General features: G+C 36.8%; 1 non-coding gene across 1 annotated transcript; it reads right to left on the bottom strand.

The window, feature by feature from the left end:
• Window positions 1-3396: 3396 nt before the first annotated feature.
• trnar-ucg (transfer RNA arginine (anticodon UCG)) lies at window positions 3397-3469 on the bottom strand. The gene has a single exon. It is a non-coding gene; the product is annotated as a tRNA-Arg (tRNA).
• Window positions 3470-6753: the final 3284 nt, after the last annotated feature.

Raw genomic sequence — 6753 nt, 5'->3', positions numbered from 1 at the left:
ACAAATACTAAACCTTGACAAGTCATGTTTGGTGAAGATGAGAAACCTTCCTGTTACCAAATGACTGCAGATAGAATAGAAGACAAAGCAAAGTCTTGACTAGCCAATTTCAATTTTTCACAATTATAACGACCGTATTAACGTGGACATTGCATTTTGATATACGCAAATACTTTCTCCATTAAATCAGTGAAGAGTAAGAAAAAAAGGTTTTATACTGTCTCAGATGCTGGTACACAATAAGGATAAGTTCATCTAAATTTAAATAATAACCCAAAAACTTGTGTGAGTGGTGTTGTGCTATCATAAAAGGTTCCTGTTCTTGTGCTCTGGGATAAATTCCCAACTGGGACAGAACAAGTAAAGAAAGCTATCCAAATGATTTCTACCAAATATGCCTCTGAGCTTTTTTAAGATTTTTGATGTGGTGCTTGGAGTCCTCAGCTCTAGAGGGTGATGCCTTATCCATTAGGCCACTGGGCCAGGAAAGGTAGTGGTTGTGTACACTCTTGGAAGGTCTTCTCCATAAGACAAGTCCATTTTGTTTGTTTTTTTCACATAAAGAAAAGCCAGCAGTCTGGCAAGTAAAAGCAAAATGACGCACTTTTGCTGGCTACTAATTTGTCATATGAGGGGTTCCTTAAGTGAGAATCAGTGCATTTTCAAAAGAAAAAAATCTCCCAGAAAACAGCATAGTTTTGACGGTAAAATTGAAATGATGTTCAGCCACTGGTTCCTTGACTCGTCAAGATTTTGCTTTGTCTTCTGTTTAATCTACAATCATTTGGCAACAGGAAGCGTTCTCATGCTCACCAAACATGATTTGACAAGGTTTAATATTTGTCCATATATTATCTCAGCTTCATTCTAGATGGCTTTAAAGGTTTTATAGCTTTGCAGTATCAACATGATTAGACTTGGATCCTTTATGAATATGACTAGCAAACACACGACGCAAGAGACTTGTTTTCTCTGCACCAGTCAAGTATTCAACCTGGTTTACTAGACTGGAAAACTTGCTGCTTTCCACTTCACAAAAATCTAACCCCAATCAGTGCTCGTTTCTGATATTGTAAAATTTTAATGCCTTTTCAAGCAAGTTCACAAAGGCAAAAAGTTAATTTTGCATTATAGCCAACACTATGAGTAAAATAAACCAGGCACTTTTGCTCGCTGCTTGTGTGTCATATCATGGGTTCCATAATTGAGAATCAGCCTACTTTCAAAAGCAAAAATCACACACATTTGAAAGAGTGTTGTTTGCTTCTCAGATGGAACCTGCATGCCACATAAAAAGCCTTGGAAAAGCTCAGAAGTCCTCAAGATACCACAAATAGAAGTCTATAAAATATCTTGCTTCAATGACTGTGCACCAGCCGAGAAACAAACGCGGTTCACAAGACTTGGAATTTTGCATGATACCACTACGACACTGGCATGTTACAACAATGGCTTTTTAAAAGCCCTAAAAATGAAAATTTAATCAGAGCGCTATTCCATGAGTATACATTCAAAACATTTTTTTCAAGCAAGCTTTGAGGCACTGTTTAAATTTGAGACGGACCTATCCTGCTTGTGTGCAACAACCATTTGAGACAGTACAAACACATTTTTTCGTTAATCTTTTCGCTCATTTAATGGAGAAAATCTTTGCAGATATCAAAATGCAATGTCCAAGATAATTTGGTCTTTAGCATTGTGTAAAATTGAAATTGGCTATTCAAGACTTTGCTTTGTTTTTTGCTTAGTCTCCAATCATTTGGCAACAGGAAGCGTTCTCATGCTCACCAAACATGATTTGACTAGGTTTAATATTTGTCCATATATTATCTCAGCTTCATTCTAGATGGCTTTAAAGGTTTTATAGCTTTGCAGTATCAACATGATTAGACTTGGATCCTTTATGAATATGACTAGCAAACACGCGACGCAAGAGACTTGTTTTCTCTGCACCAGTCAAGTATTCAACCTGGTTTACTAGACTGGAAAACTTGCTGCTTTCCACTTCACAAAAATCTAACCCCAATCAGTGCTCGTTTCTGATAATGTAAAATTTTAATGCCTTTTCAAGCAAGTTCACAAAGGCAAAAAGTTAATTTTGCATTATAGCCAACACTATGAGTAAAATAAACCAGGCACTTTTGCTCGCTGCTTGTGTTTCATATCATGGGTTCCATAATTGAGAATCAGCCTACTTTCAAAAGCAAAAATCACACACATTTGAAAGAGTGTTGTTTGCTTCTCAGATGGAACCTGCATGCCACATAAAAAGCCTTGGAAAAGCTCAGAAGTCCTCAAGATACCACAAATAGAAGTCTATAAAATATCTTGCTTCAATGACTGTGCACCAACCGAGAAACAAACGCGGTTCACAAGACTTGGAATTTTGCATGATACAACTACGACACTGGCATGTTACAACAATGGCTTTTTAAAAGCCCTAAAAATGAAAATTTAATCAGCGCGCTATTCCATGAGTATACATTCAAAACATTTTTTTCAAGCAAGCTTTGAGGCACTGTTTAAATTTGAGACGGACCTATCCTGCTTGTGTGCAACAACCATTTGAGACAGTACAAACACATTTTTTCGTTAATCTTTTCGCTCATTTAATGGAGAAAATCTTTGCAGATATCAAAATGCAATGTCCAAGATAATTTGGTCTTTAGCATTGTGTAAAATTGAAATTGGCTATTCAAGACTTTGCTTTGTTTTTTGTTTAGTCTCCAATCATTTGGCAACAGGAAGCGTTCTCATGCTCACCAAACATGATTTGACTAGGTTTAATATTTGTCCATATATTATCTCAGCTTCATTCTAGATGGCTTTAAAGGTTTTATAGCTTTGCAGTATCAACATGATTAGACTTGGATCCTTTATGAATATGACTAGCAAAACCATGCAGAGGAACACACTTGTTTTCTCTGCACCAGCCCTGAATCCAACCTGGATGGGAACCATGAATGGGAACCTTGCTGGTTTCCACTTTACAAAACTGTAAACAATTCCACCTTACAAAACTGTGATAATTTAATTTTTAAAAATCTTTTCAGCAAGTTCACATTTATAACCAGAACTACAAATAAAATAAAGAAGATACTCATTTTAAGAGCCTCAATGTATGCATCACTCATCTGCCAACATGGAACAGTTATGGGACTCTAGCAAATGTACACCATGGTGCAAAGCAAGCTTTTGAGTGATGCAGAAAAGTGGATCAAGATTGGGGACATGAGTGGTAACAGAAGTGGGGTGGGCCACTTCTTGCTGTTGGCACATTTATTGAGTCAATTTTAAGAGGTTTTCATTTTGTTTCCCATCTTCACTTTTTGGCCAAAGCAAGGGTGGATGACTGCAATCTCTTAAAGGGCTAAGCAAGAGTAGTACTGATATAAGTGACCCAGATGGGACTTGAACCCACAATCCTCAGCTCCGAAGGCTGATGCCTTATCCATTAGGCCACTGAGCCACATAACATAGTCATTGTGCACACTCTTGGAAGGTCTTCTCCATAAGACAAGTCCATTTTGTTTGTTTTTTTCACATAAAGAAAAGCCAGCAGTCTGGCAAGTAAAAGCAAAATGACGCACTTTTGCTGGCTACTAATTTGTCATATGAGGGGTTCCTTAACTGAGAATCAGTGCATTTTCAAAAGAAAAAAATCTCCCAGAAAACAGCATAGTTTTGACGGTAAAATTGAAATGATGTTCAGCCACTGGTTCCTTGACTCGTCAAGATTTTGCTTTGTCTTCTGTTTAATCTACAATCATTTGGCAACAGGAAGCGTTCTCATGCTCACCAAACATGATTTGACAAGGTTTAATATTTGTCCATATATTATCTCAGCTTCATTCTAGATGGCTTTAAAGGTTTTATAGCTTTGCAGTATCAACATGATTAGACTTGGATCATTTATGAATATGACTAGCAAACACGCGACGCAAGAGACTTGTTTTCTCTGCACCAGTCAAGTATTCAACCTGGTTTACTAGACTGGAAAACTTGCTGCTTTGCACTTCACAAAAATCTAACCCCAATCAGTGCTCGTTTCTGATATTGTAAAATTTTAATGCCTTTTCAAGCAAGTTCACAAAGGCAAAAAGTTAATTTTGCATTATAGCCAACACTATGAGTAAAATAAACCAGGCACTTTTGCTCGCTGCTTGTGTGTCATATCATGGGTTCCATAATTGAGAATCAGCCTACTTTCAAAAGCAAAAATCACACACATTTGAAAGAGTGTTGTTTGCTTCTCAGATGGAACCTGCATGCCACATAAAAAGCCTTGGAAAAGCTCAGAAGTCCTCAAGATACCACAAATAGAAGTCTATAAAATATCTTGCTTCAATGACTGTGCACCAGCCGAGAAACAAACGCGGTTCACAAGACTTGGAATTTTGCATGATACCACTACGACACTGGCATGTTACAACAATGGCTTTTTAAAAGCCCTAAAAATGAAAATTTAATCAGAGCGCTATTCCATGAGTATACATTCAAAACATTTTTTCAAGCAAGCTTTGAGGCACTGTTTAAATTTGAGATGGACCTATCCTGCTTGTGTGCAACAACCATTTGAGACAGTACAAACACATTTTTTCGTTAATCTTTTCGCTCATTTAATGGAGAAAATCTTTGCAGATATCAAAATGCAATGTCCAAGATAATTTGGTCTTTAGCATTGTGTAAAATTGAAATTGGCTATTCAAGACTTTGCTTTGTTTTTTGCTTAGTCTCCAATCATTTGGCAACAGGAAGCGTTCTCATGCTCACCAAACATGATTTGACTAGGTTTAATATTTGTCCATATATTATCTCAGCTTCATTCTAGATGGCTTTAAAGGTTTTATAGCTTTGCAGTATCAACATGATTAGACTTGGATCCTTTATGAATATGACTAGCAAACACGCGACGCAAGAGACTTGTTTTCTCTGCACCAGTCAAGTATTCAACCTGGTTTACTAGACTGGAAAACTTGCTGCTTTCCACTTCCCAAAAATCTAACCCCAATCAGTGCTCGTTTCTGATAATGTAAAATTTTAACGCCTTTTCAAGCAAGTTCACAAAGGCAAAAAGTTAATTTTGCATTATAGCCAACACTATGAGTAAAATAAACCAGGCACTTTTGCTCGCTGCTTGTGTGTCATATCATGGGTTCCATAATTGAGAATCAGCCTACTTTCAAAAGCAAAAATCACACACATTTGAAAGAGTGTTGTTTGCTTCTCAGATGGAACCTGCATGCCACATAAAAAGCCTTGGAAAAGCTCAGAAGTCCTCAAGATACCACAAATAGAAGTCTATAAAATATCTTGCTTCAATGACTGTGCACCAGCCGAGAAACAAACGCGGTTCACAAGACTTGGAATTTTGCATGATACCACTATGACACTGGCATGTTACAACAATGGCTTTTTAAAAGCCCTAAAAATGAAAATTTAATCAGAGCGCTATTCCATGAGTATACATTCAAAACATTTTTTCAAGCAAGCTTTGAGGCACTGTTTAAATTTGAGATGGACCTATCCTGCTTGTGTGCAACAACCATTTGAGACAGTACAAACACATTTTTTCGTTAATCTTTTCGCTCATTTAATGGAGAAAATCTTTGCAGATATCAAAATGCAATGTCCAAGATAATTTGGTCTTTAGCATTGTGTAAAATTGAATTTGGCTATTCAAGACTTTGCTTTGTTTTTTGCTTAGTCTCCAATCATTTGGCAACAGGAAGCGTTCTCATGCTCACCAAACATGATTTGACTAGGTTTAATATTTGTCCATATATTATCTCAGCTTCATTCTAGATGGCTTTAAAGGTTTTATAGCTTTGCAGTATCAACATGATTAGACTTGGATCCTTTATGAATATGACTAGCAAACACGCGACGCAAGAGACTTGTTTTCTCTGCACCAGTCAAGTATTCAACCTGGTTTACTAGACTGGAAAACTTGCTGCTTTCCACTTCACAAAAATCTAACCCCAATCAGTGCTCGTTTCTGATAATGTAAAATTTTAATGCCTTTTCAAGCAAGTTCACAAAGGCAAAAAGTTAATTTTGCATTATAGCCAACACTATGAGTAAAATAAACCAGGCACTTTTGCTCGCTGCTTGTGTTTCATATCATGGGTTCCATAATTGAGAATCAGCCTACTTTCAAAAGCAAAAATCACACACATTTGAAAGAGTGTTGTTTGCTTCTCAGATGGAACCTGCATGCCACATAAAAAGCCTTGGAAAAGCTCAGAAGTCCTCAAGATACCACAAATAGAAGTCTATAAAATATCTTGCTTCAATGACTGTGCACCAACCGAGAAACAAACGCGGTTCACAAGACTTGGAATTTTGCATGATACAACTACGACACTGGCATGTTACAACAATGGCTTTTTAAAAGCCCTAAAAATGAAAATTTAATCAGCGCGCTATTCCATGAGTATACATTCAAAACATTTTTTTCAAGCAAGCTTTGAGGCACTGTTTAAATTTGAGACGGACCTATCCTGCTTGTGTGCAACAACCATTTGAGACAGTACAAACACATTTTTTCGTTAATCTTTTCGCTCATTTAATGGAGAAAATCTTTGCAGATATCAAAATGCAATGTCCAAGATAATTTGGTCTTTAGCATTGTGTAAAATTGAAATTGGCTATTCAAGACTTTGCTTTGTTTTTTGTTTAGTCTCCAATCATTTGGCAACAGGAAGCGTTCTCATGCTCACCAAACATGATTTGACTAGGTTTAATATTTGT

This window comes from Electrophorus electricus, chromosome 22 (assembly GCF_041902795.1).
Source record: "Electrophorus electricus isolate QZ-2024a chromosome 22, ASM4190279v1, whole genome shotgun sequence".
NCBI lineage: Eukaryota > Metazoa > Chordata > Actinopteri > Gymnotiformes > Gymnotidae > Electrophorus > Electrophorus electricus.
This window is presented reverse-complemented; position numbering and strand designations above follow the sequence as displayed.